At 36.2% G+C, this 7,213-nt stretch overlaps 1 non-coding gene across 1 annotated transcript; it reads right to left on the minus strand.

Annotated features, from left to right (window-relative positions):
- Positions 1-3,169: 3,169 nt before the first annotated feature.
- Positions 3,170-3,279, minus strand: LOC112132809 (U6 spliceosomal RNA). The gene has a single exon (XR_002914530.3). It is a non-coding gene; the product is annotated as a U6 spliceosomal RNA (small nuclear RNA).
- Between the last annotated feature and the right edge of the window lie 3,934 nt (positions 3,280-7,213).

Raw genomic sequence — 7,213 nt, forward strand, 5'->3', positions numbered from 1 at the left:
AGCCTGGCAGGAGGGTGGCCTTGACAATAATGTGCGATTTAACCCAAAGGGCCAGCAACCAGGGCTCTCTGTCAATTCTTCTCTCCAAAAGGTCAGGTTCTCCAGAAAGGGCATCTGAATGACACACATCTGTGGCCTCTGTACAAGTGCTCATTACATTTTGGTTGAATCCATTGAGTCATTTACAGCCAATGTCCAAATCTAGTCCTCCTGCACACCTGCACACACAGTCCCTATATTCTCTACTGTCATCATATGTCACCCATGCCTTTTAATGGCTGTTATCAGCTATGGGATTTCACTTCTAAACAGACATTAGTGGTATAAGTGTTATGATGTAATCCATGCCTGGAACCTGCCCTTGGGGTGACCCCGTAGAGTAGGAGACAGTCCCATGTTCTCCTACCTCTTCTGAGACCTTGGTTCATCAGTTCTTGCCTTATTTTTACATAAATTTTTAAAGACATTGGTCCCTTACTTTCTGATTATAATTATACTCAAATTCCCTTTACATTGTTTCAAAAATATCCCCAGACCAATCACAGTTTATACTGTTATTCTGTTGTACTCCATAAATGTGGAGTTACTCTGGGATCAGTTTTTACCCCTGTTCTATTCTCTGTTTGGTTTCGAAAGTCTTTCTAGACTATTTCTTACTCTTCTCTCCCAAGCCAAAATGCATTAGCTGCCCAACCTTTCTCTGCAGGCCTATGGGAAGACTATGGCTGTCAGATAAGTCTTCCTGTCTATTTCCTTTTTTGTAATCTTTGGTTTTCTTATTTCTTCTACCCAAGTGAGCTGTCCAGTTCTTTGAGGGTTGATACCAAGAGTCTAAACTGTTTCCTAAATACAGAATGATGCCTGGCACATGGTAGTTCTCAATTAAGGTTTGTTGAGTGAATACTAAATACAAATCAATTGAAGGAGAATATGGTTTGGTGGTAGTGAGGAATGAAGAAATCGATTGAAACAGAACAATAATTTCCCTTAGAGTAGATTTCGTAGATAACATAATTTGTCTAAATGGTAAGGTTGAGTAATACTGGCAGCAAATTATCATGCATTGCTTTTGCCAGTAGGAAGTAGACAGGATAGAAACGTGCTCCTATCTGGACAGAATACCACTGTGACTGGGCACCCTCTCCTTTTCTCATTTATTACAGGGGATGGTGTGTAGTTAATAAAAATATCAAAGAAAAATAAGAGAGCTTGGCTTAAAGGAAAAGTTATTAAGACTCAAGGTCACTCATTAAGATCTGAAGTAAAATATGTGACAGGGACACAAATATCATCTGAGCATGAAAATCTATATTCATTCGGTGAAAGGGGTCATATAGTATTGTTAATTCATCGTCAGTGTTTGTTTATACAAAGTACATTGAATTTGCAAATCAAAGTAAATTTAGAAGTGATTTAGAACAAACAGGAATATTTTTTTGAACTCAGAGAAGTGATACCCCAGAGGACAAATTGCCCCTCAGCTTTGACTGCATTTCATTATGATGTAAAATATTCTTAATCAAAAGAGATGGTTCTCTACATATAAAATCGGGGTTTTCGATTTTTTCTTAAGATTTTGAAGCATTACCAGGCCTAACCCTAGTACCAAGAACAAAGACTTGTTTGTGGTAGAAACTACCCTTTTAATGAAATGAAGTCGCAGAGCTTGTGCAGCTGAAAGTAGATTGAAGCAAGGAATGTGGCCTCTGGGTGTATAAGAGAAAGCCACAGGCCGTTATCTGGCTGAAGGTCAAGTAAGTCTTTCCTTGCCCCTCCACACATGCAGGAAGGAAAGGGAAGAGACAAATCTCTCTTGCCCCGAAAGTAATGCTTTTCCTTTCTTTCTTCCTTACTCCTTTCCCTTCCTCTCTCCAGGACTTCTGGCTGTATCTAGAGGTGAAAGTATCTGACCCTGAGAAAAGAACTTTATGTCTTCAGGACCCCAGTAGTTCAGGAGCATATTAGAGATGAGGGCCTGAAGCTGAAAGAGTGATAAGTGTTTTGTTTTGTTTTAGTAATTTAATGAAGACATTCTCTCTCACTCTGTCTTACTCTGTCTCTCTCATCTCTTTCGGTCCCTTATTATCTGTCTCTTAACTTTTTTTTTTTCCCATAAACAACCTTAGTCTGATGAGCAAATAATGATTGCTAAAGGTGTGCAGAGGAAATGGGTGAGGAGTGTAGAGAAGGATGTACGTTTCTCTCCTAAGACTGAACATCATCAGTCTTCTTAATTCTCAGTAAGTTAAAAGAAACCCTTTCATGGTGGGTTCACAGCTGTCCCTTCTCTAATTCAATTCAAATCCAAATCCACCCGTTTACCTTGGATATGGGATCTCTCATAATTATCACAGTTTTTTTTTTTTTTTGATAAGAACTGCACCTGATTGTATTTATGGTTCTCAACTCAGGATATATATTAGAATTATTTAAGAAGCCTTAAAAATTCTGACTTTCAGACCACTCCAATAATAATGAATTCAATCAGAAACTCTAGATGTGGGACCCAGGCATTTTCCTTTTTCTTTTCCTTTTTTTTTCTCAACTTTTCAGTTCCAGGATACATGCGCAGTATGTGCAGGTTTGTTACATAGGTAAACGTGTGCCATGGTGGTTTGCTGCACAGATTAATGCATCACTTACGTATCTAACCCAACATCCATTAGCTATTCTTCCTGATGCTCTCCCTTCCCCTAACCCCCGTAGAGGCCCCAGTGTGTGCTATTCCATGTGTTCTCATCATTCACCTCCCACTTGTAAATGAGAACATGCGGTGTTTGGTTTTCTGTTCCTGTGTTAGTTTGCTGAGGATAACAGTTTCCAGCTCCATCCATGTCCCTGCAAAGGACATGATCTTGTTATTTTTAATGGCTGCATGGTATTCCATGGTTTATATATACCACATTTTTTTTATCCGGTCTATCATTGATGGGCATGTGGGTTGATTCCATGTCTTGGCTGCTGTGCATAGTGCTGCAATGAGCATACACATGCATGTATCTTTATAATAGAATGATTTATATTCCTTTGGGTATATACCTAGTAATGGGATTGCTGGGTCAAATGGTATTTTTTGCTTCTAGATCTTCGAGGAATTGTCACACTGTCTTCCACAATCGTTGAACTAATTTTCATCCCCACCAACAATGTAAAAGCATTTCTTTTTCTCAAAAACATGGAATGCTTCATGAGTCTGCATATCATCTTTGCTCAGGGGGCATCATGCTAATCTTCTCTGTATTGTTCCAATTTTAGTACATGTGCTGCCAAAGCGAGCACTGTATTTCTCAGTACTTCAGACAATTCCAAAGTGTGGTCCAAGTGGAGGACCACTATTTGGCATCAGAGTTTAGGGTCATCTCAACAAACAGACACACAATATCCTAAGGTATTCATCTCTCACACACATATTTTGACTTATTAGCAGAGTAAAAATATGAGACACATGTCAAGCTGGACTTTAAACATTTAGCTTTCTACAGATATGAACATGAAACATGTACAAAAATTCCACAGTAAAATTAAACTGATTGATGCCTTACTGGGCAAGGACTAGTAAAAGTATATTTTAACAAAGTGTTAAAATTATTTGTGTCCACATAGTGAATATAATGTTGGCTATGACATGGACTGAGAGTGTATTTTTATATTAAATTGCAGTACTAAGGAGCTGTTTAATAAATCAACTTCTGTTATGGTGCTATGCTTGGATAAGAAGAGAAATGATTGACAGTTTTGCAGGATCATGCTGAAAAATCCCACCCACTTCAAGATAATTAAAACATGAAGTAGGCTGTAAGTGGAAGTGTCTGGAGAATGACATTTTTTTTCCTGACAAGTGATGTATAGGATTTGATTCTTTGGGGGTAGTAATTTGTTTCCAGTTTTGTTTAACTCTAACCTATCCATGAACGTAGACCTCAGAGACTCCATATAGTTACTTGATTTTTCTCATTTACATATGCTACAAACATATTTATTTACAGTGGGTTCGTTACTGATGGCACAAAGATAAATAAAAATACAGCTTCTCCCATCAGGTTGCTCATAGTGCAATGCTCAAAATATAGTCAGAATTACTTGGGTGCCGTAGAAATGTAGATTCCCTATGATTCTAAAGATTCTGATAAAAGTTTGCAGTAGAACCCAGGAAGCTTCATCTTTATGGACTTCCACATGGAATTAGTGGAAGGATTTATAATGTGAATCTTTTTGGAGATGACATTGGTGTTCTGAAACTATCTGTGGCAAAGAACCCATTTTAATTTATTGTGTTGTTTTTTGTTGTTATGAATAAAGCTGCTGTGAACATTCAAAAAAAATTTTCAGTGTACAAGAGACTAAGTGAAATGTAATAAAAGGCCAGGCGCGGTGGCTCACGCCTGTAATCCCAACACTTTGGGAGGCCGAGGTGGGACGATCACAAGGTCAGGAGATTGAGACCATCCTGGCTAACACGGTGAAACCCTGTCTCTACTAAAAATACAAAAAAATTAGCCGGGCACAGTGGCGGGCGCCTGTAGTCCCAGCTACTCTGGAGGCTGAGGCAGGAGAATGGCGTGAAGCTGGGAGGCGGAGCTTGCAGTGAGCCCAGATCACGCCACTGCACTCCAGCCTGGGCTACAGAGCAAGATTCCATCTCAAAAAAAAAAAAAAAAAAAAAAAAAAAAGCTAATAAAAATTAATCTATAAGGAATAAAACAATGAAGGGAAAACATACAAAATACAATCTCTGATTTTCATTATTAGATTCAATAAACATAAAATTACTATGTCAAATTGCTATAAAAGTTTTTAAATGCCTGCTCTTAGTTTTTGTACTTATTCTGTTATAGACTGGTAAATAATTTGCAGACTGACACTGATCCACACACCAAATATTGAGTAGTATTATTTCCAATTTTTGTTCAGAATAGCACTAATTCTGTGAAATACCACTAGGCTAGAAACCAGAAGAAAAGAGTCAATGGTCAATTAAGTTTGGGAAATTGTCAGATAAATAAAATTTCCTTACAATAAAAGATCTTAAAATGTCTACTATACCAGTTTGTTTGTAAATGCAAGAGAAAGATAGCATATGGGTTTTCCTAAAATTATTCAACCATGGATTTGTTTCCAAGAGCTGATTAACAACTCTAAGAACCCAGTCTTGAGTTGAACACAATTAAGGAAATGCTCGTCTAGATAATTTTCCTTATTTAACAGTTGAGGAAACAGAACCTAAAGATGTCAGGTGACTTGGCTTATAGTCAAACAACTATTTCATTTACCAGTTAACTGAATAATTAATCTAATTAAATTTATACTAAATTAAGCAAAATTTTAATGAGTATTTATTTATTAGGGTCAGGTACTCTACCAGTGCCTTGTCTTCCAGATTTATAATTGGAATCTTTTATACACACGAAATGCCTGACCATCTACCTCAGGAACCCTTGGTTCTCATTTTTCTGCAGACACATGTATCACTAATTTTCCTGTGTTGTTTACTTTGTGTGCTTCAATCATTCTTTTTAAGATTTCCCTACTGTTTATAACTGAGGACATTTTTCTGGATGATGTTGGCCTAATCTTAGCCAACTTTGTTAAGACTGAATAGTCATGCAATCTGGTAAAAAGATTGGCATATTTATTTTGTTTTGTTTTTATTTCAAAGAATATTTGCATAGCAGTTACTACAGCTACTACATTTTCTCAGCTACTACCGGCCAAACAATGTTCTTAGCATTTTACGTGTACTAACTGATTTAAACTTTAAATTAAGGGTTTGATATAATTATTTTTATTGTACTTATTTGGAGATCAGGAACCTGAGACATGGAAATATTAAGTGGCTTGTTCAAGGTTATAGAGCTTATACCTGGTAGACTTAGGATTCAAACCCAAGCAATCTGGTTCCAGAGTTCATGTTATACCAGGTAGAATTGTACATCCACTTTACGAGAATAACAAGTATACTGGTTTAAGGTAATAGGAAATTACCCAAATGAACAAGAATTATTCTAAAGAATTCAGGGTTGTAATGGAAAGGGATTTTAATATTCAGATAAATGATTTTCCTTTTTCACTGTAATTCGTCTGGACAAGATACTGTTTTCTTCAGGAGATATGACAGAGAGGATTTTCAAAGATAGTAAAAGCTGTAGAGACATATTATCTTAGAGGAGAATGATCCTTAAAGATTATCATAACTAGGGTTCTTAATTGCATTGTAGAAGTTGGAACAACTGTAGATTTTCTATAATAAAATAATGGTGGGATTATCTACATGTACTGGGAGATAGTTTAATAAACAGAATCATCTTAAAAATTTTCTCCTATGATATTTTGCCATTTATGCATTAAAAACAAGTTATTGAGTATCTTTCGTATGCTACATAGTATGAAAAGTGCAAGGGATACAACATTGACTAAAACAAGTTCTCTGCCTCCATTCACATCAGTCTGCTGGAAGAGAAAGCTTTAAAACACAAAATGAAACAAACAAATGTGCTGCATATTACCATTTATCTGCACAGTAATTTATTATGAAGCAACATATAACAGCATATTCTTCAGTATAATATTTTTGTGTGTGTTCCCCCAAGAGAATCATGACTTGTAGGTTTGAGAATCACCACTCTGGTTTCCACCTTGACTTTATAGATTAGCATAATGGATACTCTGGAGTTTATGACTCATCTAGTTCAAGATGTGGTGGAGCCAGGGGTGGCCTTCATGTCAACAGATTCTAAATCAATGGCTGCTTTTTTATGTTTCTGACTTATGTAGTCATTTTTATTTCATCTTACTATCCACACAATCATGAGCTAATAGAATATAGCTAATTCCTTCTCCTTTATTTATTATGAAAGAAAATGTTTTGATTTAGAGATGTTTACTATAGGCCAAATTTTCATTTTCAGCATTCTACCTTTATATAAATTGATACATGGACAGTATATTTTTACATAATTGTTCATAGGTTATATATTTTTATCTTTCAAATGTATCAAGTATCAACATGTTTAAGAATAATTTTATAACTAAGAACTCTTTATTAAAAAACTAAAACGTTATCCATAAAACAAAATACATTTCAAAGAAGTCGCTTTTGACCTCCAAGCCTTATTCTTGGTCCCCTCTCTACCTTTCTAGATGTAGCCACTGATCACATAAGTGAGTTTAATATGAGTTCTCTGGGTTATTTTCCATATGTCCATATGCCTCTGTT

The sequence above is a fragment of the Pongo abelii genome, chromosome 2 (assembly GCF_028885655.2).
Source record: "Pongo abelii isolate AG06213 chromosome 2, NHGRI_mPonAbe1-v2.0_pri, whole genome shotgun sequence".
Classification (NCBI taxonomy): Eukaryota; Metazoa; Chordata; class Mammalia; order Primates; family Hominidae; genus Pongo; species Pongo abelii.